General features: G+C 46.4%; 1 protein-coding gene, 1 long non-coding RNA gene and 1 pseudogene across 2 annotated transcripts in view; 1 reads left to right on the top strand and 2 right to left on the bottom strand.

The window, feature by feature from the left end:
* Positions 1 to 27,884, top strand: part of FADS1 (fatty acid desaturase 1) — a 107,029-nt gene that overhangs the window by 28,387 nt on the left and 50,758 nt on the right. The gene's annotated exons all lie outside the window — the stretch shown is intronic.
* Positions 624 to 27,884, bottom strand: part of LOC113886566 — a 52,963-nt gene continuing 25,702 nt past the window's right edge. The window contains exons 2-3 of the long non-coding RNA XR_003509470.1: positions 4,044 to 4,124; positions 624 to 2,044 (exon numbers count right to left, since the gene is read on the bottom strand). This is a non-coding gene — a long non-coding RNA (uncharacterized LOC113886566). The remainder of the gene's footprint in view (positions 2,045 to 4,043; positions 4,125 to 27,884) is intronic.
* On the bottom strand, positions 6,886 to 8,614 carry LOC113886563 (annotated as a pseudogene).

The raw sequence follows: 27,884 nt of genomic DNA on the forward strand, positions 1-27,884 counted from the left end.
AACACGACTGCAGCGACTGAGAACGCAAGATCCCAACTGCTCCACCAAATCTCTGATCAGAAGAGCCCCCAGCGAAGGTACTTGCAGCCACTCACTGTACATCCCATGGACTTATGGAGCCATTCCCCTGGGACAGGGCTCGGTAGATGAGAAGCACCCGGGAGTCAAGCTTTATGTTGCCAAGGTTGTGTCTGCCCAGGGCTGAAAGAAAGACCTTTGAGCTCTGTCCACTGTTAGCTCAGCCAATCAACCACGTATTGATTTTTCTTTAATCCTGAGGTCAAAGACCTTCCATGCTGCGTGTGGGAGGTGGGAGGCACACATCCAACTATTGATGGTGAAGGACCAGCGTTCCAAAACTAATTTCTAATCCATCACAGATCTATGCTTTCATAAAATACAATAAAAATGAATCATTAGAGTAATGAAAGCCAAGACACCCAGTATCCAGGAGGAGAATGCTTTAGAATTAGAGAGGAGTGAGTGAAGTCAGTCAGTCGTGTCTGACTCTTTGCGACCCCATGGACTGTGGCCTACCAGGCTCCTCCATCCATGGAATTTTCAGGCAAGAGTAGTGGAGTGGGTTGCCACTTCCTTCTCCAGGGGATCTTCCCAACCCAGGGATTGAACCCAGGTCCCCTGCATTGCAGGCAGACGCTTTATCATCTGAGCCACCAGGGAAGTTCCTGAATTAGAGATAGTAGGCACAAAATTCTTCCATCAAATTGCTATAAACATCTATAAATTGTTGCTGTTCTTGTTTAGTTGCTAAGTTGTTTCTGCCTCTTTTGCAACTCCGTGGACTGTAGCCCACCAGGTACCTTCATCCATGGGATTTCCCAAGCAAGAATACTGGAGCAGTTTGCCATTTCCTTCTCAGGGGATTGTCCGGACCCAGAGATCGGACCCAAAGTCTCCTGCATTTCCTACACTGGCAGGCAGGTTCTTTACCACAGAGCCACCAGGGAAGCCCAAGCATTTCTAAATGCCGGGGCATGGACAGGCAGCAAACCAAATCATGGCTGGTGAGGCTCCGGAGAGACTCAGGGCACATGACCGGTTCCCCAGTTCTCCTGGGTAGAGGCTCTTAGGGGAGGCTCCCTGCTCGTCCGGTGCAGAACAAGGAAAGGAAGCCTTGCAGTCATCACTCTATGACCTTGCTTCCAGCAGGACCTGTCCGGTCTCTGGTTTCTTACCTGTAAGACGGAACACTGTCAGAACCATAAGGGCTGACTGTGCAGACCAGCTGAGCCTGACTGGGACTTGGCTGCGGCTGGTACTGTACTGCTGCTTTTACTGATGAGTCAGTGAAAGGGCTCTGGGGAGGCTTGAGGGCAGACACGTAACTGGGGGTGTCTTGCTCAACCTGGGCTCACTTGGTTGAACAATTTTTTTTGGCTGCATCTCGTGGCATATGGGACCCTGTTTCCCAACCAGGGATTGAACGGGTGCCCCCCACATTGCGAGCACAAAGTCTTAATCACTGGACTACCAGGGAATTCCCTGAAGGATGTTTTCATGGGATCTCTCTGGGATTTAAGGTGGCCATGCAGCCACCGGCCAGGGGATACAGAGGGATGAAAAGCAGTGAAGCATGCACCTCCTTTCCATGAGACATCAGCACCCTTTGGGGCCATCAGGTCCAGCTACTTTGGGAGCATGGGAGGGTGACCTTGGGAAGCACAAGGTCTTCTGCAACACTGGGTGGTGACCAGGCAAGTTCTTTCAAGAAGCCAGAGTGGGCAGGTCAGAGAGTCACAGGAGCTACTCTCTCTGGTCCTGTAATAAGTGAAGAGGCTTTGATTTCAGCGGGGCAGGATCACTGCCAAGGAGACCAAATTTGCCTTCTTGGGGGCTGAAAAAAATCTTACTCTTTCTATATATAAACACAGATAGACAAGCACAGGGAACTCTGCTCAATACTCTATGGCAGTCTGGATGGGAGGGAAGTCTGTGGGAGAATGGCTACCTGTATATATTTGGTTAGGTCCCTTTCCTGTTCGCCTGAAACCATCACAACATTGTTAATCAGTTATTCTCCAACCTAAAAAAGTTAAAAGACAAACAAAAATAAACATAGATATACAAACAATAAGTGGACAGTCATCTATGTATTAAACTTTCTAGATGGGATATGATTTGGGGATAACTGTCTAAAACGGATCCTTAGGGGCATGAGAATTAAAAAAGGGTTTGCACATACTAACCTGGAGGGTCCAAAGTCCTGCCGTCATGTAGACAGATGCAGTGAGCTGTGGACTCCACTCAGATCTACTCACACCCAGGTCCCACTATTCGTAACGAGAAACCCCAGACTCCTGAGCACCCTGCAAACAGGGCCATCCCAGGAGCCTTCCCAAGCTGTTCCCATGTCCCCCACACTTGAGCAAAGCCTTTGCAAAGGCCTCATGCAAAGCTTTGATTCATCTACCAGCCACTCTGGCTCGCAGAGGCCTCGAGATTTCTTGCATTGTAAGAAGCCGCCAGGTCACCCTCAGGGCACTGCAGGAGAAGATTTAGGAGGTCTGGCGCAAGCTGGTTGTCTTTCACAAGCGAAGTCCCTGCTCTAATGTCAGCTTCCAGCAGGACGTTCCAGACGCATTAGCTGAATGGGGAACTCTTCCCTGCTCCCACGCTCTCCCCAGAATCCTGCCCCATGGAGAGCCTGTCTGTAGCTGCAGCATCTCCAGACTCCCTCTGGCTCCCCAGCAGAGCCTCCGACCCCTCCCTGCTCCACTCAACTTCAACCACCTTAAAATACACCCCAGTCCTTTCACCCGCCTGCTTGAGACCTTTCCCATTGCACTTAGAGTTGTCCAAATGCCCCACTTCAAGCCTGCTTGCTGGTTTTGAAAAGTCAAGTTCTTTCCCCAAGTGTTCCTCCTCTCTCCCCACCCATGTCTGGCCCAAGTCATAGCTCAGTGGGATTCTCGCCCACCTCCCCTGCACACCATCACCACCCCCGCATTGCCCCTTAGCCTCGACCACCCTGTTTCCTTCATAGCAGCTGTCACACTTCATTGACTGGGTTATTGCTTTTCTTCCCACTAGACTGGAAGCTTCCTGAGAGCAGGGACCAGGTCCTTTGGCCCCCCCTACTGTGTGTGTCCCCCCTCTCAGAGTGCCTGGTGTATCATAGGCTTCATTGATTATTGAGCGAGTGAACGCGTGGAACAGGCGACCACCAGGCTGTAAGAAGCAGGCTGGTGTGAACACACACTGGAAGACTGTCTCCCTCTGGGCCACCCGCCCACACTCAAGCCCAGCACTGCTATTAAGGATTCACGTGGGCAGGTGACTGAAGAAGAGGCTAAAGCAATATTCTCTGGGGGATAGGGCCTGAGTTGAAACAGGAGGGAGGAGAGCAGGACAAACCCTTTGAAAGAAGGACATAACCAAGGACACGACATAAACGGATTAGAATCAAATGGGTCCAAGATGGCAGACAAGTCAACTTGGACTAGACCTTGATCCTCAGGGCACACTCACTGTAACACATCAGCAAGGTAAATGGCACACTCACAGGCACCATGACAGTTCCAAGGCTGACCATCAAAGGCTAAAAAGTGAGAGGTGACCCAGTTCCTGGAAATCTCCACCCCTTCCCTAAAATAGTTGGAATTATTCTCCCACTCTTTAGTTTATGAAAGTCTCAGTCCATTAAAATGAACATCACCCTATTTCAGAGCTCTATCACCTTCTGAGATGGCCCACACTCTGTCTGTGGAATGTGTTTCTATTTAAATATATCCACTTCTTACCCACCATTTTGTCTCTCTCTGAATTCTTTCTGCAATGAGACATCAAGAACCAGAGCTTCATTAAGTCCTGAAACCAGGTGTGTGATTTCATTTGGAAGACCATGGATTTGGGCTAGATTCAAGTCCTGGCTGCATAGGTTCAAGTCTCAGTCAGCGTTTTGGCTGAGTTCAAGTCCCAATTTGAGGTACATGGTTTTAGAATGACCCTGGGAGAGATCACCCTTCTGGTCAATCACAAAGCCTATTGATAATTAACCTAAGAGATAAATTACAAATTCTTACCTCCTCCCCAGGAGACCTGGTCGATAAGCTGATAGGAAAGTGATTCCTCTTCTGTCTGTTCCAGTGAAAGTGTCCCCAGAACTGGACAGGGAAGGAAGAGGAGGCTGGGTCACCATGCTTTTTCCAGCACCAGCAATGTTATGTTAGCAACACCCACACCCTGCAATGTCCTCTTTCAAGACATTGTCCTACCTTTCACGACATTGTCACAACTTTTGCCCCATCTCCATGGACAGTATCCCCCCAACCTGACTCGTGCATGCATGCTCAGTCATGTCTGACACTTTGTGACCCTGCTAAACTCCTATGTCCATGGAATTTTCCAGACAGGAATACTGGAGCAGGTTGTTGTTTCCTATTCCAGGGGAGCTTCCTGACCCAGGGATCGAACCCGAGTCTCCTGCATCTCCTGCATTGGCAGGTGGGCTCTTTACCACAGCACCACCTGGGAAGTCCCACAGCCTGATTCCGTCACGCTAATTCATTGTGCTCTTAGCAATACCAGTGGGTTTCTATTTTCAAGGAATTTTCATGTCTTTGATCTCCCTGATTCAGCCAACCTAATGCTGTGATGTGCCAAACTGATCACCTCTGCAGCGCTCTGGGGAAGGAACTAGACGAACAGCCAATAGTTAGTATACACTAGAAATATGCTGAGTGCCTTCCATGTATTATTTCACAAATGAGTCACTACCTGTGAAGTAGGTTTTTTAATTTATGCTTTATAGAGGAGGAAATGTAGACTCGGAAGCAATAAACAATGTACTCCAAACCACAAAAGCACTAACTGAAAACCCATTAAGAGGTCTTCATCAGACTCTGTTGTTCAATCCTAAGGATATGTGATAAGGATCTGTATAAATTTAGACTTCCTCTAATCCATGTTCTGCTTTATTGACTATGCCAAAGCCTTTGACTGTGAGAATCACAATAAACTGTGGAAAATTCTGAAAGAGATGGGAATACCAGACCACCTGACCTGCCTCTTGAGAAATCTGTATGCAGGTCAGGAAGCAACAGTTAAAACTGGACATGGAACAACAGACTGGTTCCAAATAGGAAAAGGAGTTTGTCAAGGCTGTATATTGTCACCCTGTTTATTTAACTTATATGCAGAGTACATCATGAGAAACGCTGGACTGGAAGAAACATAAGCTGGAATCAAGATTGGCAGGAGAAATATCAATAACCTCAGATATGCAGATGACACCACCCTTATGGTAGAAAGTGAAGAGGAACTAAAAAGCCTCTTGATTGAAAGTGAAAGTGGAGAGTGAAAAAGTTGGCTTAAAGCTCAACATTCAGAAAGCGAAGATCATGGCATCCGGTCCCATCGCTTCATGGGAAATAGATGGGGAAACAGTGGAAACAGTATCAGAGTTTATTTTTCTGGGCTCCAAAATCACTGCAGATGGTGATTTCTGCCATGAAATTAAAAGACGCTTACTCCTTAGAAGGAAAGTATGACCAACCTAGATAGCATGTTCAAAAGCAGAGACATTACTTTGCCAACAAATGACGGTCTAGTCAAGGCTGTGGTTTTCTCTGTGGTCATGTATGGATGTGAGAGTTGGACTGTGAAGAAAGCTGAGCGCCAAAGAATTGATGCTTTTGAACTGTGGTGTTGGAGAAGATCTCTTGAGGAGATCCAACCAGTCCATCCTAAAGGAGATCAGTCCTTGGTGTTCTTTGGAAAGACTGATGCTAAAGCTGAAACTCCAATACTTTGGCCACCTCATGCGAAGAGTTGATTCATTGGAAAAGACTCTGATGCTGGGAGGGATTGGGGGCAGGAGGAGAAGGGGACGGCAGAGGATGAGGTGGCTGGATGGCATCACCGACTCGATGGACATGAGTCTGAGTGAACTCCGGGAGTTGGTGATGGACAGGGAGGCCTGGCGTGCTGTGATTCATGGGGTTGCAAAGAGTCGGACACAACTGAGCGACTGAACTGAACTGAATTTAAATTTAAGTAACTGATGAGACTGGGGGCTACTGTATTGGGCAGTGCAGGTCTAGACATTTAAGGGCAAGGAAGACATCAAAAGTAAATTGATTTTTCAAAAACTTGAACATAATAGATAAGCAATAAGGACCTACTATATAGCACGGGGAGCTATGCTCAATATCTCATCAGTCAGTTCAGTCGCTCAGTCGTGTCCAGCTCTTTTCGACCCCACGGACTGCAGCACGCCAGGCCTCCCTGTCCATCACTAACTCCCAGAGCTTGCTCAAACTCATGTCCATTGAGTCGGTGATGCCATCCAACCATCTCATCCTCTGTTGTCCCCTTCTCCTCCTGCCTTCAACCTTTCCCAGCATCAGGATCTTTTTCATTGAGTCAGTTCTTCACATCAGGTGGCCAAAGTATTGAATCTTCAGCTTCAGCATCTGTCCTTCCAGTGAATATTTAGGACTGATTTCCTTTAGGATTGACTGGTTTAACTAGTTTAGGATTGATCTCCTTACAATCCAAGGGACTCTCAAGAGTCTGGCCCAACACCACAGTTCAAAAGCATTAGCTCTTTGGTACTCAGCTTTCTTTATGGTCCAACTCTCATATCCATACATGATTACTGGAAAAACCATAGCTTTGACTAGATGGACTGTTGTCAGCAAAGTAATGTCTCTGCTTTTTAATACGCTGTCTAGGGTGGTCATAGCTTTTCTTCCAAGGAGCAAGCGTCTTTTAATTTCATGGCTGCAGTCACCATCTGCAGTGATTTTGGAGCCCAAGAAAATAAAATCTGTCAGTCTTTCCATTGTTCCCCCATCTATTTGCCATGAAGTGATGGGACCGGATGCCACGATCTTAGTTTTTTGAATTTTTTTTTTAAGGTTCTGAAAACCCTGTCACCTGCTTTATTTCTAGATAAGGGTAAAGGGAAACAAGGAAATATTCACTTGAATTTGAGGGACAGCTAAACTGAAAGCAATAGTAGCAACAATTTTAGGCCTCTAAGGTTACTCTGATCCATAAAGGAATGTTTACATTTCCTTGTTTGGAGATTTAAAAGTTTAATTTTCCCCTAAAGCAAGATCATCCACTTTAGCTGGGATAAAAGAACAAAGAACAACAAACTCAGTGGCACCAAATGGGGTTAACACAGAAAATAGGGCCAGGTTTCTCCTTTCAAATGCAAAAGTTTACATTAAAATACATTTATAAATATTAGTTGTTTTTCCTCGTGATTCAGTCCTTCTCCTTCTTCTATCAGGAGCCCCCAAAACCTAAACAGTATGTGCATTACTGACTAGATATACAATCCAGCTGCCCCTTCCAAACTGGAATCTGATTACAAATGGACTGGCCTAGCTCAGGGCTGCCCTCAGTGACAGGAAGCACTATCAATGCTCTCAGGGAAAACGGATACTGAGGATGCCACCAGTCAAAAAGTTGAACGTTGTGCACTGGGTCCAGGATGACTTGCACACCCTATTCCCGGCACAGTTTCTGACCACCATGGACAGGATAATCTTGGAACACCAGTCTCACTCAATGATGCTGCATGTCCGTGTCCACATTGATAGTAAACAGGGTAAATATCATTCCCATGACAATTAGAATAAAGATGAAATTGAAGGTGCTGCTCTGCAGTAGGCAGCGGTCCTGGTCTGGGTTGTTATGAACATCTTCGTACTGAATGGGAGGCTACAGTCCTCCCATACACTTGCTCTTTAATCTTGGGGACTATTTTTTGAACTTGAATTTGAATTCCCACATTGGTTCCTGTCTGTTCCCAACAATCTTTCTGCACCAGAAAAGTAAGCATTTGGAATTCTTTAATGTGCTAGAAGTGCTTTCTGGAATGCCTGGATTCTTGGAGATTCGCACAGCAAATGGCTTATATATATCATACAGAGATCGGATCACACATGCCTGAAGACAGTGCATGCAGCTTCTCTGTTGACTCAGGTCGCAGGTGCAAAGGCAGAGAGGCCTCCAGTGTGTAGTGTCTTCCGTACAACCTCGTCCAAAAGGTCACAGTGCGAGTGACAGTCCAGGCATTCTTACAAATCAGGGAAAAATTCACAATGTTCTCAGGACGGATACAGGAGGCCAGCAGTAGCCAAATATCCATGGGATACTCTTCTCCTCCAGTCCCATCCAGGTCTTCTCTTGTGCCTCTTGCTCTTCTTTTTTCTGGAGATAGTCTCTCATGGATGCTTTCCTCCTGGGCATCAGTCTCACCACTGCAATTTATGATGTCACAGGGCTCACCAGCTCCAGAAAGAGATTCCACTCCAAGAACCTGGGAGGCTTCCTACTGAACAGCTTTGGCAACAGCTTTCTTGACCCTTCCAGACCTCATGACGGCCGGATCCGAGTTGGCATAGTTCACCACAGTCACTCTGCTTGAGCAGGCATCTTGGGCCCAGAACTTGAGTCGCTTCCCTGTCTTGGGCATGGTGACAGTGTTGGGGCGAGACTGGGTTAGAGGGCCAGGACCCCAGGCCATGTTTCAGGCCAGAGAGCGGGATCTGTCAGCCTAGGGCCAACTCTGGCCGGTTCTGCTGCCATCCCACTCCCGAATGTTGAGTTTTAAGCCAACTTTTCCACCCTTCTCTTTCATCTTCATCAAGAGGCTCTTTAGTTCTTCTTTACTTTCGGCCATAAGGGTGGTGTCGTCTGCCTATCTGAGGTTATTGGTATTTCTCCTGGCAATCTTGATTTCAGCTTGTGCGTCATCCAGCCTGGCATTTTACATGATGTACTCTGCGTAGAAGTTAAATAAACAGAGTGATGATATACAGCTTTGATATACTCCTTTCCCAATTTGGAACCAGTACGTTGTTCCATATCCAGTTCTAACTATTGCTTCTTGTCCTACATTCTGGTTTCACAGGAGGGAGGTATGGTGGTCTGGTATTTCCATCTCTGGAAGAACTTTCCACACTTTGCTGTGATCCACACAAAGGCTTTAGTGTAGTCAGTGAAGCAGATTTTTTTTTAACCAGCTGAGCCACAACTGAAGCCCCGAAATAGATATTTTTCTGGAATTTTCTTGCTTTTTCTATGATCCAAAGGATGTTAGCAATTTGATCTCTGGTTCCTCTGCCTTTTCTAAATCCAGCTGGAACATCTGGAAGTTTTCAGTTCACATACTGTTGAAGCCTTGCTTAGAGAATTTTGAGCGTTGCTTTGCTAGAGTGTGAGATGAGTGACATTATGCAGTAGTTTGAACATTCTTTGGCATTGCCTTTCTTTGGGATTGGAATGAAAACTGATCTTTTCCAGTTCCCTGACCAGCGACCTTGGGAGTACCTATTTGCTTGCTCTGCCTGCAGCTTTGCATTTCAAGTCACAGGAAAACAGTCCAGATCTCCATAGCTGCTTCAGCAGAATCAAGCACCACTGGCCTTGTTGAGACCATCAGCAGGCACCTCGGAAGCAGGAATTTATTTAGGTTGTGCTGGGTCTTAGTTGTGGATCAAAGGATCTTATTGAATGCAGGATATAGTTCCCCGACCAGGGTTAGACACCAGGCCTCCTGCATTGGGAGTGTGGAGTCTTACCCACTGGACCAGCGGGGAAGTCCTTCTGGAGTTTATCTTGTAAAGTAAGGAGGAAGCCTGTTGGCCTGGCTGACCCACAAGTGATTGTAAAAATCAGGTGGGAATCAGAGGAAGAGTGTTGCACAGTGTGAAGCCTGATCCAGATGGCTGGGAACACAATGCCCTCCACGCTGGCTTGTTGACAGTCACCTTCTATCCACCCCTGCCTGGCTCCTCTGCCAGTCCTCCTGGGCCTTAGCTCCTGCTGGCCCACCACCCAGAGCATTGGGCGCACTGGGGAAATAGGGAAGGGGTGGAGCAAGACCCCCAAACCTAATATGTACAACAGAGCTTGAGCTTTCTTCTAGCTCCGCTGCTGCTTTTAAAAATGTATTTATTTTATTTTTTGGTGGTGGGGGGTCTTCTTCCTGCATGTAGGCTTTCTCTAATTGGGGCGAGCAGGGACTGCTCATCCTTGTGGCGTGTGGGCTTCTCGTTTCGGTGTGTTGCAGAGCACAGGCTCTAGGTGCACGGACTGCAGCAGTTGCCGTTTGCGGACCCTAGAGCACAGGCTCAGTATTTGTGGGGCACAGCTTAGTTGCTCCTCAGCATGTGGGATCTTCCCAGACCAGGGATGGAACCCGTGTCCCTTGCATTGCAAGGCTGATTCTTAACTCCTGGACCACCAGGGAAGCCCCAGGTCTGCTGCTTCTGTGTCTTCTCTAATTCCATTGGGGAGCCACAAGAACCAGGACATTGTGCTAGTAGATTCTGAGGTCATAGCTCACTTTTCCCTCCATGGGAGCAGCAGGAAGTGAGCTGAGCAGAGAGTCATAGATTTTCAGATGACTCCCCAAGATGAAGAGTTCGCAAGGAAGGAACCCTGCAAGATGTGGCTTCAAGCCCTGGGTCGGGAAGATCCCTTGGAGAAGGAAATGGCAACCCACTCCAGTATTCTTGCCTGGGAAATCCCATGGACAGAGGAGTCTGGCAGGTTATAGTCCATGGGGTCTTAAAAAGTCAAACAGGACTTAGCAACAAAGCAACAACAACAGAATATGTAAAATCTTGTGCAGCCATCACCTCCATCTAATTCCAAAACAATTTCATCATCTCAAAAGGAAACCCCATACCCATCAAGCAGTCACTCCCTGGTCCCCTTCGTCTCAGGGCCTGGCAACCGCCAGCCTGCTTTCTGTCTCTGTGAATTTTCCTTTCTGGCCATTTCATATAAACAGAATCGCACAATATGTGCCCTTATGGGTCTGGCTTCTTTTACTCAGCATGATGCTATTGAGGTTCATCGGTCTGGCAGTGTGTGTCAGTGCTCCACTCCTTTATATGGCTGAACACTAGCTCATCGTGTGGATATCCTGTATCCTGTCCTCCATTCATGGACATTTGAGCTGTTTCCACCTTTTGTTGCTCTGAACATTCATGGACAAGTATTTGTTTGAATACCTATTCTCAGTTTTGGGGTACATATACCTAAGACTGAATTACTAGGTCACATGGGAATTCTGTGGAGAAGGCAATGGCACCCCACTCCAGTACTCTTGCCTGGAAACTCCCATGGACGGAGGAGCCTGGTAGGCTGCAATCCATGGGGTTGCTAAAAGTCACACACAACTGAGCGGCTTCACTTTCACTTTTCACTTTCATGCATTGGAGAAGGAAATGGCAACCCACTCCAGTGTTCTTGCCTGGAGAATCCCAAGGACGGGGGAGCCTGGTGGGCTGCGGTCTATGGGGTTGCACAGAGTCAGACACGACTGAAGTGACTTAGCAGCAGCAGCAGCAGCATGGGAATTCTGGGCTTCCCTGGTGGCTCAGACAATAAAGAATCTTCCTGCAATGCACGAGACCTGGGTTTGATCCCTGGGTCGGGAAGATCACTTGGAAAAGGGAATGGCAACCCACTCCAGTATTATTGCTTGGAGGATTCCATGGACAGAGGAGCCTGGTGAGCTACAGTCCATGGGGTCAGAAAGAGTTGGACATGATTGAGCAACTAACACTGTACTATAACCCTATGGGAATTCTATGTTTAACTTTTTTTTTTCATTTTATTGAAGTATAGTTCATTTACAATGTTGTGTTAGTTTCAGGTGTATAGCAAAGTGATTCAGTTACACACACACATATTCTTTTTCAGATTCTTTTCCTTTATAAGTTATTAAATAAGAGAAGTGAAAGGCAAAGGATAAAAGGAAAGATATGTCCATCTAAATGCAGAGTTCCAAAGAATATTAAGGAGATATAAGAAAGCCTTCCTCGGTGATCAATGCAAAGAAATAGAGGAAAACAATAGGAGGGGAAAGACTAGAGATCCCTTTAAGAAAATTAGAGATACCAAGGGAACATTTCAGGCAAAGATGGGCTCAGTAAAGGACAGAAATGGTATGGACCTGACAGAAGCAGAAGATATTAAGAAAAGGTAGCAAGAATACACAGAAAAACTATTAAAAAAAAAAAAAGATCTTAATGACCTAGATAACCATGATGGTGTGATCACTCACCTAGAGCCAGACATCGTGGAGTGGGAAGTCAAGTGGGCCTTAGGAAGCATCACTACGAACAAAGCTAGCAGAGGTGATGGAATTCCAGCTGAGCTATTTCAAATCTTAAAAGATGATGCTGTTAAAGTGCTACACTCACTCAACATGCCAGCAAATTTGGAAAACTCAGTAGTGGCCACAGGACTGGAAAAGGTCAGTTTTCATTCCAATCCCAAAGAAAGGCAATGCCAAAGTTTAAACTACCTCACAATTGCACCCATTTCACCCACTAGCAAAGTAATGCTCAAAATTCTCCAAGCTAAGCTTCAACAATACGTGAACCAAGAACTTCCAGATGTTCCAGCTGGATTTAGGAAAGGCAGAGGAACCAGAGATCAAATTGCCAACATCAAAGGTCAACAAAGGTCACTGGGGTTCAGCAGAGCAACACAGAGGGCAGCAAAATAATGCCAGAGAAACAGACAGTCTTTGACCTGAGATAACCCAGGCTTATCTTAGATCCCTTCAAGGAACCCTGCCGCTGAGCCTTTGGCCCCGCCCTCAGCTGGCACAGAAAGTGCCAGCCTGGAAAGAGCACCACAGGTCCCCACTGTTTGCTTGTCTGAATGTTACCGAAGTCTACCTTGTAGCACAAAAGGGATCAGAGGAGAGGTCAGGGGTTCATTTGGTCAGAGGCTCCAGGTCCCACAGATATAGGGCCTACCTCCCTTCAGCTGTGGGGCACAGAGCCTCTGGGGAAGAATGTTCACCCTCCCCCAACCCTGTCTTGTGCTGGCCCTCAGTCAGACTTGAGTTCAGTGAGGGGGTCTCTGGCAACCACACCCGGGCACTAATTTGCTATGTGACCTCAAGCAAGCCTTTTCTTTTCGAACCTCTAGGTCCTTATCTGAGTGATCAGTTCTCCAAGATTTCTGTCATGCTCCTGGTCAACATTTCAGGGCAGTGAGCCCTGGGCCATCCGCCAGACTTGGACACCTGGGAAGTAGGTCAGCATCCCACATCCTGGGGGAGTGTGGTACCCATGCCCAGGCACTCACAACTCTGCCTTTTCCTGCGGGACCACCATGGTAGCAGAGCAGACATATTACCGATGGCCCAGAGGACCCAAACCAGGTAGATGTGGCCAGTGTTGTCTGGGCATCTGGCCTCAAGGCCTGGGCTACCACCCCAATACGCAGAGGTCTCCTCCAGAGGCTTTATGATTAGCACAGGCAGGGGGTCTATAGCCCCTGGGTCCACATGCAGGGGCAGCCGGCCAACAGACACCTTCACAACATTGTCCCATCACAATTCTATGAGAGGTTTTACTGTATCTATTTTGATCACGTGGAGAAATAGCGATGAAAAGTATGAACTAAGCAGCGTGAGATCACACAGCTAGTGCTTGGTAGCCCTACATCTAAGGCTTAGCTCTTCATCTCCTGTCAGTGCTTCTGATCTATGCTGGTGACTGACAACACCTGTACTTGCACCCCTGCCAGACGCTGCACTGAGAATCAAGAGCTTGCTTCTGGAGATGCTGATTCAAGCGCACAGGTGTCTGGGGGCCTGGGTTTAATCTCTGGTTGAGGAGCTAAGATTCCATAGCTGGCGTGGTGCAGCCAAAAAAAAAAAAAGAGGTGGAACTTGGAGAAAAGGGGACTTCAGTGGGGTCCTGGCGCCAGCATTCCACGTTCCTGAGTACATTTCTTAACCTCTGAGGGTCTGAGTTTTCATCTACAAATAAAGATAATAATAAACACTTGTGGAATTGGTGACTGAAAGGGGACATGCTTGCCTGCACTAATTCCTAACCTCTCTGATCCCACCTGGACTCTGGGCTGCCCCAGGCCTCCTGGGCTTAGGCTGTGCTGCAGCCATCTGCTCTGTGCCTGGGAAGCGGGGTGACAATGAGGCCCCAAAGGGAGGGACTTTCCTGGCTGGGCAGCCCTCAGCCAGTGCCACTGGACTGATCACCCCTTCACTCTGACCGTACACAACTGCTGAGGCCTAATACAATATTTTTTGTTTACAGAGCCAGGTTTACGCTTTCTGACGAGCAAAGATTAGGTGATTCTCTAAGTCACTCCAGGTAATACACCAGAGTGAGTCCCGTTAACCTACTGTACTCAGCAGCAAACCGTGGTTCCAGGGGGAAGTGTCACCAAGAAGCCATTGGCAGGTCTGGGGCTTATTGATTTCCACCCTTTCTGGCTGCTTTTGTTTGTGTAGAGGGGTTGTGCTTCTGCTGGGAGACTGTGTTGCCCTGGAAGCCATCAAGCCGATGACTGTAAGAAAAATGGTCTCTAAACCATTTCCAGTCTGATTCCAGTGATGCTATGGTGGGTCTGTTGCATAAAGTGCTCCCTAGGCTTCCAGTGCAGCAGAAAGAAGGTGGCATCCCTGACAGAGCCCGAGGGCTACAAGGGCTGCGGGGCGCTGAGCCGGCAAGCATCTCCCCACCTGACTCTGCGGGACTGCTGCCCCCTCCACCTCCTGGCTCTGATTTGCCGGCTCTGGTGGCACCATGAGCTGAGCGCCTCAGGAGTCCCGCTGTCACCCAGGCTGCTGATTTGTCCTTTGGCTTCCTGCTCATTAGGGCTGAGTCCCCAAAACTCAAAGTCCTTCTAGAGGTCGGAAGAGACCCTGACCTGAGCTGAGCGAGCCTATCCGCAGCTCGGATGATGTGAACTTCTTCGCCTACATTAAGTCACTCATTAAGCTGCGGGGCCAGGACCAGATAAACAGCCAGGGAGGTCAGTGAAAGGCCAACCTTGGAAACACCTGCATAGCCTTGCTCCAGGCTGTGGGAATTGAGCAAGATGACCTCTCCCCAGTCTTGGGGTTCTTAAGGTCATTCTCTGACTGTCGCCCTTTCCAGAGAGAAATGACCTTGTCAGGCACACGTGCTTCTCACCATGTCACAAATATTCTTACAGTGCCTTCTGGGGCCTCAGCATTCATGGCCAGGACAAATGCCTACAAAGCCTTCCCTTAAGAGACAAATCATGAGCCAGCAAATCGATTCCTAGATGGAATATACAAGAGACACGAGTGCAGATGCCCATGAGAAAAACACAAGAATGATCAGGGTAGCTTTACAGCTTTACTCACAGTAGCCCAAACTGGAAGCACACCGAAGGTCCAGCAACAGTGGAAAGGATGAAGAAATTGTGCTGTAATCACACAGCCAGTTGCATACATGTGTGCCCGGGTGCTTCAGTCATGTCCAACTCTTTTCGACCCTAGGACTGTAGCCCACCAGGCCCTTCTGTCCACGGGATTCTCAAGGCAACAATGCTGCCATGGGTTGCCATGCCCTCTCCAGGGGATCTTCCCGACCTAGGGATTGAACCCAATCACCTGCATTGCAGGTGGATTCTTTATCGCTGAGCCACCAGGGAAGCCCACAGCAGGCTACTACTGAGCAATTAAAAAGAACAAGCTCCTGCTACTTCCAGGAACTTGAGGGGACCTCACGGGCATATGATGACTAAAAGAAGGCAGACATGAAATACTACATTCTCTGTGATTTCATCTTAGATGAAGTTCAAGAACAGGAAAAACTAATAGCCGGTGATACAGGTCAGAACAGTGATTACCTTTGGGTAGAGATAGTGCTTGGAAAGGAGCTTAAGGAAATTCCAGGGTGTTGGGAAAGCTCGTTGTCTGTGTGGTAGTTACAGAAGTGTGTATATGTATATGTGTGTATGTGTGTGAATTATTCAAGTTGTATACTTAAGATTTGTGCATTACTCATGAAAAGATGCTCTCGGAGAAGGCAATGGCACCCCACTCCAGCATTCTTGCCTGGAAAATCCCATGGACGGAGGAGCCTGGAAGGCTGCAGTCCACGGGGTCACTGAGGGTCGGACATGACTGAGCGACTTCACTTTCACTTTTCATTTTCACGCATTGGAGAAGGAAATGGCAACCCACTCCAGTGTTCTTGCCTGGAGAATCCCAGGGACGGGGGAGCCTGGTGGGCTGCCATCTATGGGGTCGCACAAAGTCGGACACGACTGAAGCGACTTAGCAGCAGCAGCATGAAAAGATGCTCAGCATTGCTAGTTATTGTTGTTTAGTTACTAAGTTGGGTCTGAGTCTTTGCGACCCCATGCACTGCAGCCCGTGAGGCTCCCCAGTCCTTCACTATCTCCCAGAGTTTGCTCAAACTCATGTCCACTGAGTCTGTGAGGCTATCTAACCATCTCATCCTCTGCCACCCTCTTCTCCCGGCTTCAGTCTTTCCCAGCATCAGGGTCTTTTCCAGTGAGATGGCTCTTCACATCGGGTGGCCAAAGTATTGGAGCTTCAGCTTCAGCATCAGTCCTTCCAGCGAATATTCAGAGTTTATTTCCTTTTAGGATTGACTGGTTTGATCTCCTTCAGGATCAAGGAACTCTCAAGAGTCTTCTCCAATACCACAGTTCAAAAACATCCAACTTTCACATCCATACATGACTATTGGAAAAACGTACCTTTGACTATGCAGACCTTTGTCTCTGCTTTTTAATATGCTGTCTAGGTTTGTCATAGCTTTCCTTCCCAGGAGCAAGTGTCTTTTAATTTTGTGGCTGCAGTCACCATCTGCAGTGATTTTGGAGCCCCCAAAATAGAATCTGTTACTGCTTCCACTGCTTCCCATCTATTTGCCATGAAATGATTGAAGAGGATGCTATGATATTATTGACAGCTGTTTTTATGCTGAATTTTAAGCCAACTTTTTCAGTCGTCTCTTTTACCCTCATCAAGAAACTCTAAGTTCCTCTTCACTTCCTGCCATTAGGGTGGTATCATGTGCCTGTCTTAGGTTGTTGATATTTCTCCTGGCAATCTTGATTCCAGCTTGTGATTCATCTAGCCCAGCATTTCACGTGATGTACTCTGCATATAAGGGCTTCCCTAGTGGCTCAGTCAGTAAAGAATCTGCCTGCAATGCTGGAGATGCAGGTTCGATCCCTGGTCGGGAAGATCCCCTGTAGAAGAGCATGACAACCCACTCCAGTATTCTTGCCCAGAGAATTCCATGGATAGAGAAGCCTGGTGGGTTACAGTCCATGGGGTCACAAAGGGTCAGACATGACAGAACCGACTGAGTACCCATGCATGCACCCTGCACGTAAGTTAAATAAGCAGGGTGTCAATACACAGCCTTGTTGTACTCCTTTTCCAATTTTGAACCAGTCTGTTGTTCTATGGAAGTTTTTAACTATTGATTCTTGACCTGCATACAAGTTTCTCAGGAAACTGGTAAGGTGGTCTGCTATTCCCATCTCTTTAAGGATTTTCCACAGTTTGTTGTGATCCACACAGTCAAGGCTTTAGCGTAGTCAGTGCAGCCAAAGTATGTTTTCTGGAATTCCCTTGCTTTCTCCATGATCCAATGAATGTTGGTAATTTGATCTCTGGTTCTTCTACCTTTTCTAAATCCAGCTTGTACATCTGGAAGTACACGGTTCACGTCTTGCTGAGGCTAGCTTGAAGGATTTTGAACATTACCTTACTAGCTTGTGAAATTAGCACAATTGTGTAAGAGTTGGAATATTCTTTGGCATTGCCCTTCTTTAGGATTGGAATGAAAACCAACCTTTTCCAGTTCTGTGGCCATTGTTGCATTTTCCAAATGTGCCAGCATATTGAGAGCAGCACTTTAACAGCATCGTCGTTTACGATTTGAAATAGCTCAGCTGTTAAATGCAGTGAGGAGCCTGGCGGGCTACTGTCCATGGGGTCACAAAGAGTCAGACATGACTGAGCAACTAACACTATCTATCGCTACACTATAAATGCAGTAAATCTTATCTCACAGGAATATGAAGATACAATCAGACATATACAATAAAAACAAAAACACTTGACGATCTGTGAAGTACTATACACAATATAAGGGACTTATGATTACTTATGATTACTGCTGTTTCCACCTTTTTGTGTAAGTAGTGCTGGGCTTTGGTGCTCTTGCTGCTGCTTGTCTCTTTGGCTGTCAGGACTGATGAGGAATAGTGTGAGCATTTCCTATGTGCCAAACACGATGTTAAATCCTTTATACCCATTATCCATTTTAATCTTCAGAGTAATCCTACAAGGACTAATAAAGACATCAAGACTCAGAGAGATTAAGTAGCTTGCCCAAGGTCCCAAGTTTGTAAGCAGAGTTGGAATTTGTCTGCTTCTGTAGCCCAAGTGCTTTCCACCAAATTGCACTCCTTGACTAGGGTAGTGTCTAAATGCTAAATGGTAAAACCTAAAATCATTCAGTCATTCATTTACGCAACAGCTGTTGAGTGCCCACTCATGCCATGATCAACAGGAACAAGGCAGCCAAAGTCAGCAGATGGAGCAGTCCTCCTGGAAGAGCTGCTCTGGGGACCTTGGTTTGCTGTCAAGTTTACTAAGTTCAAGTGTACGTATTGCATATGTATATATATATACACATGTATATGTAAATGAATCACTGCTGTACAGTAGAAATTAACACATCATAAATCAACTGTACTTCAAGAAAATAAATTTGAAAAATACTTGTACATTTTACTGTATGTGTGTTATACCTCAATTTTAAAAAATAAATGGCTAAATATATTCAAAATCTGTCCTATGAGATACATACTCTGACTCTCCTTCCCACCAGTGGAAGCACCGCAGAAGTTCTTCTTCTATTTGTCAGCTGGATGCTGAGTTGGCCGGTTCCATAAACGATTCTTCCGAGATTTTTCTCTGAAGCAGGTGATGCTCTGACAAAAGCTACTCTTTCTCTTGCCTTCAGTCCCTTTAGCCTCTGTCTGCCGGTATAAAGTGTCAAGGAAAAAAGAAGGGGAAGATGGGACCTGAGACATGGGAAGGCTCCATGAAAGGAAGATTTGAGCAGGGCTATGGCAGAAAAAAGTTCTGGCAGGATGTCTGCTACACTGCTAACTCTAGAACCGCAAGGAGAACATTTCACATTTCACTCCACGCATTTCTACAAAAGTGGCTTCCCAGGTGGCTCAGGGGTAAACGATCTGCCTGCCAATGCAGAGACGCAGGAGACTCGGGTTTGATCCCTGGGTCAGAAGATCCCCAGGAGGAGGAAATGGCAACCCACTCCAGTGTTCTTGCCTGGGAAATCCCATGAACAGAGGAGCCTGGAGATGGGATCACAAAGAGTAGGACACGACTGAGCGACGGAGCATGCACCTTATTTCTACAGTGGCTGAAGTTTTAAAATGAACACAAATTATCTCTGCATTTAAAAGTAATAAGAGTACATAATTACACAACGTTCTCAGCTGGTCAATAATGAAGGTGCAGGTGTTTTGTCTGAGATGACCACTGCCCCCACAGCAGGCCAGGGCTGGTCATCAGACCCTCACTCGGGTCTCACTCTTTGGAACTTGTTTTGTACAGGACCTGGCCTGGAATCACAGCTGAGTGCTCTTGGTTGCTAAGGACTTCATTTGTTTTTCTTACTCAGATTTTCTTGGGCGAAGGCCAGTGCATCTTGCAAGATACATAATATATTAATCAGCTTGGACTGCCATAACAAAATACCATAGGCAGTGTGGCTTAGACAGCAGAAATGTGTTTTCTCACAGTTCTGGAGATGAGAGGTCTGTGGTCGGGATGCTACATGATGGGTTTCTGGTGAGAGATCTCTTCCTGGTTTGCAGACAGCGCCATCTCCTTGCTGTGTGCCTTCAAGGCATTTCCTTGGTGCGTGTGCATGGAGAGAGGGAAAGCAAGCTCTCAGGTGTCTCTTCTGAAAAGGGCACAATTCTCATCAGACCACCAATTGACCAATTACCTCCCCAAAGCCCCATCTCCAAATACTATAACAATGGGGGTTGGGGCTTCAACATATGAATTTAGGGAGATGGGGGACAAAGATATTCAGTCTATAACACACAATTATTTCTCCCTGATGCATAATGTGATTTTGAATCCCTTTTCCATCTTGAACTTTTTTTTTGGCTGTTTTAATTTAATCAACAAATATTTATAGGGCACTTACAGTCTTCTGAGCTCTTGAACAAAAAAGACCAAGATCCCTGCCCTCGTGGATTCTTTTGTAATGTGCAAGGGTCCTATGCCTCAGTCCTCAGTCCTCCTTCTCTTGTTTGACTCTACTTTTGTTGCAGAGAAGAAGCCAATTCTGATTCCATGTTGGAAATTGTTTCATCAATTCTTTGGCACTCAGTCGTGTCCAACTCTTTGTGACCCCATGGACCGTAGCCTGCCAAATTCCTCCACCCATGGGATTTTCCAGGCAAGAATACTGGAATGGGTTGCCATTTCCTTCTCCAGGGGATCGTCCTGACTCAGGGATCAAACCCTGGTCTCCTGCACCGCAGGCAGACTCCTTACTCTCTGAGCCACCAGGGAAGCCCTCTGTAAACTAAAATGCCGTTGTTCGGCTCATAGAGATATATTCTGACCCTGCCCACCTATGAATAGCTACAACAAAAAGAAGAGATTAATACATCCCTTCCAAAGGCCAGCCATTTCCTTTGGAGATGTTTTGGGAGACTGAAGACCCTTTCACTTTACTTCCCCACTGCCTCTCCCTCCCTATTCTGTCCTTTGATTTTAATTCCTCATTGCTTCTCTCTCTCTGACTCTATAAAAGAACCTGGCATCCAGACTCTGACAAGATGGTTACTCTGAAACATTAGTCTGCCATCTTCTCAGTCAGCCAGCTTTCCGAGTAAGGTCGTATTCCTTGCCTCAATACCTCGTCTCTCTGATTCATTTGCCTGTCCTGTGGTGAGCAGAGCAAGCTTGGACTCAGTAACACTTTCACTCTCTTGTTGATCTTATCCAGTCTTGTGACTTCAGATAATATCTTTAGTACCAAGAGTTTTATCTTTGTGTTTCCAGCCCTAGGTATCTCTCCCAGCTTCAGACTTGTTGAATCACCTGCCTACCCAGCATCACTCAGTTGTCTTATCTACAGTGGATTCTGTGAGATGCAGCCTATATTTTCCCCCTTCAGGTTCCAGGCACTCATTTCCCCAGCTAACTCCTTCCTCAGGAGCTGAAGGAAGCTGTCTAACCCAAGGTTAGGCCCTCTCCATGGGGCAGCATGAATCTAGTGGCTGGTTGAGGCCATAAGACAGAGGTCCAGACCTCTTGCTTCAACTTAAGTCAACTCTGAGGAGTTCTACCAGTTCAAGTACATAGTATGCAGCCATTAACAATGCTGACTGAGTTCTTTTCTATCCTTTCTAGAAGGAGGACTGGAAATTATTTACATTCACAAGAACTGGACAATAGCTTAGGGGATGGTTTTGCCCCTGGGCTATGTTAATTCTATTTCTTCTGTCCTGTGTATGTGTATGTGTGTGTGCTCACTCAGTCACGTCTCTTTTTCGACCCCATGGACTGTAGCCTGCCAGTCTCTTCCCTTCATGGGATTTTCCCAGCAAGAATACTGGAGTGGGTTGCCACTTCCTCCTCCAGTGGATCCTCCCAACCCAGGATCAAACCCCCATTTTCTGAGTCTCCTGCACTGGCAAGCAGATTTTTTTTTTTTTTTTAATTTTTTTTTTTACCACTGAGCCAGCTGGGAAGCCTTCTTCTGTCCTAGGATAGACTGAAAGGATTTGAACCATTGGACATTCTGCAGAATATTTCATGGATCCACTACATCAGTGAACAAATGTGGAAAGTATTTTGGAAGCCTTGACCAGACATATTTGTTTCAAAGGATGGGAGATAAATCCTATGAAGAGTAAAAGCCCAACTGAAAATGTGTCCAATAAAAACCGGCATGCAGATGTTTATAGCAGCTTTATTCATAATTTCCAAAACTTGGAAGCATCTAGCATGTCCTTCTACAGATGAATGGATAAACATCCAGACATGGAATATTGTTCAGCAATAAAGCTAAATGCCAGCAAATTTGGAAAACTCAGCAGTGGCCACAGGACTGGAAAAGGTCAGTTTTCATTCCAATCCCAAAGAAAGGCAATGCCAAAAAATGCTCAAACTACCACACAGTTGCACTCATCTCACACACTAGTAAAGTTATGTTCAAAATTCTCCAAGCCAGTCTTCAGCAATATGTGAACCGTGAACTTCCTGATGTTCAAGCTGGTTTTAGAAAAGGCAGAGGAACCAGAGATCAAATTGCCAACATATGCTGGATCATCAAAAAAGCAAGAAAGTTCCAGAAAAACATCTATGTCTGCTTTATTGACTATGCCAAAGCCTTTGACTGTGTGGATCACAATAAACTGTAGAAAATTCTGAAAGAGATGGGAATACCAGACCACCTGACCTGCCTCTTGAGAAACCTGTATGCAGGTCAGGAAGCAACAGTTGAAACTGGACATGGAACAACAGACTGGTTCCAAATAGGAAAAGGAGTACGTCAAGGCTGTATATTGTCACCCTGTTTATTTAACTTCTATGCAGAGTACATCATGAGACATGCTAGGCTGGAGGAAGCACAAGCTGAAATCAAGATTGCCGGGAGAAATATCAGTCACCTCATATATGCAAATGACACCACCCTTATGGCAGAAAGTGAAGAGGAACTAAAAAGCCTCTTGATGAGAGTGAAAGTGGAGAGTGAAAAAGTTGGCTTAAAGCTCAACATTCAGAAAACGAAGATCATGGCATCTGGTCCCACCATTTCATGGGAAATAGATGGGGAAACAGAGGAAACAGTGTCAGACTTTATTTTTGGGGGCTCCAAAATCACTGCAGATGGTGATTGCAGCCATGAAATTAAAAGATGCTTACTCCTTGGAAGGAAAGTTATGACCAACCTAGATAGCATATTGAAAAGCAGAGACATTACTTGGCCAACAAAGGTCTGTCTAGTCAAGGCTATGGTTTTTCCAGTGGTCAGGTATGGGTGTGAGAGTTGGACTGTGAAGAAAGCTGAGCGCCAAAGAATTGATGCTTTTGAACTGTGGTGTTGGAGAACACTCTTGACAGTCTCTTGGACTGCAAGGAGATCCAACCAGTCCATCCTAAAGGAGATCAGTCCTGGGATTTCTTTGGAAGGAATGATGCTAAAGCTGAAACTCCAATACTTTGGCCACCTCATGCGAAGAGTTGACTCATTGGAGAAGACTCTGATGCTGGGAGGGATTGGGGGCAGGAGGAGAAGGGGACGGCAGAGGATGAGATGGCTGGATGGCATCACCGACTCGATGGACGTAAGTTTGAGTGAACTCCGGGAGTTGGTGATGGACAGGGAGGCCTGGCGTGCTGTGATTCATGGGGTCACAAAGAGTCGGACATGACTGAGCGAGTGAACTGAACTGAAAGAAAAATGAGATACAAGGCATGGAGGAAGCTTAAATGTATTTTACTAAGTGAAAGAAGGCAATTGGAAAGGCTACACAGTGTGTGATTCCAATTTGATGGCATTCTGGCAAAGGCAAAACTATGGAGACAGTAAAAAATCAGTAATTTCCAGGGCCTATGGAGAAGGCAGGAATAAATAGGCAGAACACAGAGGATTTTAAGGCAGTGAAGCTATTCTGTCCGATACTATAAGGGTACCTGTCATTACATGTTGTCCAAACCCATAGAATGCATATCACCAAGAGGGGACCTAATGTAAACTATGGCCTCTGAGTGATGGTGTGGTATTAAAGTAGGTTCATGGATCATAGCAATTGTATCCCTCTGATTGGGCACGTTGATAATGGGGGAAGCTATGCATGTGTGGGGTAGGGGTCATATGGGAAATTTCTGTAACTTTTGCTTAATTTTGCTGTGAACCTAAAACTTAACTAAAAAATAAAGTTTAGGGACTTCCCTGGTGGTCAAGTGGTTAAGAATCTGCCCTCCAATGCAGGGGACGTGGGTTTGATCTCTGTCTGGGGAACTAAGATCCCTCATTTTGCTGAGTAACTAAGCCCTTGAGCTGAAATTAGAGAGGCTGTGAGCTGCATCTACTGAGACCACATGCTCTAGAGCCCGTGCTCCCCAACTGGAGAAGCCTGCTCACCACAAGAGAAGCCCATGTGCCACAATGAAGAGCCTGTGTACTGCAATGAAGACTGAGTGGAACCAAAATAAATAAAACAGTGTATTTTGGGGGGAAGTTCCCTGGTAGCCTAGTGATTAGGATTCCAGGTCTTTGCTGCCTTGGCCCGGGTTCAATCCCTGGTTGGGAAACTGAGATCCCACAAGGAATGAGGTGTGGCCCCCCAAAAGTTCATTTTTAAAAAAACAAGGCCCACTGCATTGGGTTTCGTTGGTGGCTCAGATGGTAAAGAACCTGCCTGCGATGCAGGAGACCTAGATTCAATCCCTGGGTCAGGAAGATCCCCTGGAGGAGGAAATGGCAACCCATTCCAGTATTCTTGCTTGGAGAATCCCATGGACAAAGAAGCTTGTCCATGGCAGCTACAGCCCATGGAGTCGCAAAGAGTAGGACACAACTGAGCAACTAACATTTTCCACTGCATCAGTGAAATTTTTAGGGATTCTAGGGCAATTTAGGACATTTTTTTTTTCCAAGTAAAGGACAAAGAAAAGGACAAATTATACTCTCCATTAAGAAGGAAGCAAAATACCAGGGAGTGTTAGGGGAAACCCTGACTGAAACCACTCTCCCTGACCAGGAAAGGTGGCAGCCACTTGCACGAGCTATCATACTACAGAAGGTTCTCTTCAGGAATGTGGAACTAGTAGGCTGCCACCAACTGGAAGAATTCAGGAAAGGCCAAAGGGAGAAAGGAGAGGCCAGTCCTTATGTCCATATGGCCTATCAACCTCCCAGAATTCTTTTTGCTGGAATCCATCTTGGGTGAACAAATACGTGGGCTACCAGGAAGGCCCCTGTGTCAGAGCGATTGGTCAGAGACAACCTGGAAATGTACCCCATCGTCTAAAACCTAAGACTGAGCCACATGGCACAGCAGTCCTCCTGGTTCCCTTAACCTCCTGCTCTCCGCCCACGTGTCCCTTCCCAATAAAGTCTCCTGCTTGTCAGCACATGTGTCTCCTCAAACAACTCACTTCCCAGTATTAGACAACAGCCCCCTCTTGGGCCCTGGAAGGGGGCTCCCTTGCTGCAGCAGTAGGACTCTGCAGGTTCTGTAAGCTGCAGAGTCTGCACTCTGACCCATCTACTGATGACATAGGAAGATGGCTAGTTTTGATGGGGTTTAGTAGAGGGAAATATTTCTGCAGTAGATCCAGGCTGAAGGGAGAGAAGCAGTATTTAACTCATGGGTAGTAGTGAATGGCTTGGCTAGTTGGTCATGGGGTCTGGGGTGGAAATATTGGAAGATCAGGGACAAAGAGGTCGGGGGAAGAAGCATGTGTGAAAGCCTGCGATGGTAAGCAAGGGGTGCAAATATCTGTATCTCATGTCATCCCCCTCCAGAGTGCATCCATGGTGTAGGAGATGTCAGACACTCAAGGGGTCAGAACGACTCAGCTGGGTGATGTGAGGCGTCTCCTTCACCAGTCCTTCCAGGTTTAATGCAGTTGTGCATGCACAGCGTAGCCATGCTAGCCAAGATGGAGCATGCCGCGGGGCTCCACCTGTGGCCTCATCTTTCACTCTCCACTGCCATGGCTGAATATCCAACCTGCCGGCAGAGACTGTCGTGTGCTGGAGCCAGTCTGTACTAGCGTGGAAGAGTCAACTGTTCACTTCTCAGGACTTTGCTGTGTCAGTTGACATCATGTTGGTTGCTTGAAATTGCTATGGTGGGAGTGTTTGCAACATAGAGATCTTCAGATGCTATACAATTCAGAGTTCTCACTTGCTCAGAGATCAGGTTGTTAGTTATCAGCATACTGCTGAATAGAGGACAGAACTGAGCCCCTGCTATGGTGCTACACCAATAAGCCCCTTGTTGGCAAGTTGATTACATTGGATGTTTTTCTCCTGAAAAAGTGTTAGTCACTCAGTCATGTCCAACTCTTTGTGATCCCACAGACTGCAGCCTGCCAGGCTCCTCTGTCCATGAAATTCTCCAGGCAAGAATACTGGAGGGTAAGCAATTTATCTTGATTGTAATTGACACATACTGGAGACTTTCCTGCCCATGGGGCCACATCCAGCAACGTTATCTGACGACTTACAGGTTCAAGCCACTGCCACAAGACTCTACAGCATCTAGCACAGGACTAAGGAATATACATTAGAGCAAAGGAGCACTGGCCACATGACCATGGAATCCACTGGCCCTATCACATAGAGTAGCACCTAGAAGTCAGTAGCCTGAAGGAGTGACTGAGCAGATTTTTGAAGGTACAACCAAGTTGCTACTTGTAAGCAACACCTTACAAGAATGGGGTGCCATCGGCCAAGAGGCAATATAAACTCTAAATTAATGACCTTTATAAGGTGCTATGTTCCCAAAAGGTAGAATTACAGGAGTCGAAGAATCGGGGTAGAAGTGAGAGGCCCTGCTTAACCGCCAGTGACTCAACTTGGGGAATTTATGCATCCAAATCCTGCAGCTATGAGGAATGTGGGTTTAGATCCTGGTTTCCAGAAGCAGAGTTGCCAGCAGGAGACTTAACTAGAGTCTCATTAAGCTGTAAAGCTATGGTGTGTTCCTGATCACTTTGGGATCCTCATGCCCACAGATAAGCAAGAAAAGAGTCACCATCCTGGCAGGGGGTAACTACCTCCATATATCACAGAGAGACAGGACTTTTGTTATACAATAAAGGCAGCGAAAATGTGTTCGGCACCTAGATAATCCACAGAGGGCATCTTTTATAATCCCTTGCCCAATTTTCTGGGTAGGCTTTATTGAGGTAAACCTTATATACATATTGAGGCTTCCCAGCTGGTGCTAGTGGTAAAGAACCTGTCTGCCAATGCAGACATAAGAGACACAGGTTTGATTCTTGGATTGGGAAGATCCCCTTGAGGAGGACATAGCAACCGACTCCAGTATTCTTGCCTGGAGACTCCCATGGACAGAGGAGCCTAATGGGTTACCTTTGATTTGTCTAAGGAAGATCTAAAGCTCAAGTGAAGCCCCGTTTGTTTCTTTTCACTGCTGAGTAGTATTCCACTGTGTAGATAGATCACAATTAGCTTCTCCATTCACCAGTGGCTGTGTGTTTGTATTGTTTCCAGTTTTTGCCTCTTATGAACACTATGTACAAGCCTTTGTTGTTGTTGTTCAGTCACTAAGTCATGTCTGACTTTTTGCAACCTCATGGACTGCAGCACATCAAGCTTCCTTGTCATTCACCATCTTCCAGAGTTTGCTCAAACTCATGTCCATTGAGTCGGTGGTACCATCCAATCATTTAATTCTCTGTTGCTCCCCCTGCCCTCAATCTTTCCCAGCATCAGGGCCTTTTCCAGTGAGTCAGTTCTTTGCATCAAGTGGCCAAAGTATTGGAGCTTCAGCTTCAGCATCAGTCCTTCCAATGAACATTCAGGGTTGATTTCCTTTAGGATTGCCTGGTTTGACCTCCTTGCTGTCCAAGGGACTCTCAAGAGTCTTCTCCCACACCACAGTTCAAAATCATCAATTCTTTGGCACTCAGTTTTCTTTATGGTCTCTCTCGTCCATATATGACTACAGAAAAAACCATAGCTTTGACTAGACAGACCTTTGTCAGCAAAATGATGTCTCTGCTTTTTATACACTATTTAGGTTTGTCAAAGTTTTTCTTCCAAGCAGCAAGTGTCTTTTAATTTCATACAAGTCTTTGTATGAACTTTCTCTTTTGGGAAAATGCCCAGGAGTGGATTTTCTGGGTCATATAGTAAATCTATGCTTAACTTTTGAAGAACCTCTTGTTTTCTGAAGTGCTGGGACCATTTTGCACTCCCACTAGCAGTGCAAGAGGGTTTCAGTTGCTCCATATTCCTGTCAATGCTTGGTATTCTCAATATTTTCAATTTTAATCATTCAGG

Source organism: Bos indicus x Bos taurus, chromosome 29 (genome assembly GCF_003369695.1).
Source record: "Bos indicus x Bos taurus breed Angus x Brahman F1 hybrid chromosome 29, Bos_hybrid_MaternalHap_v2.0, whole genome shotgun sequence".
Lineage (NCBI taxonomy): Eukaryota > Metazoa > Chordata > Mammalia > Artiodactyla > Bovidae > Bos > Bos indicus x Bos taurus.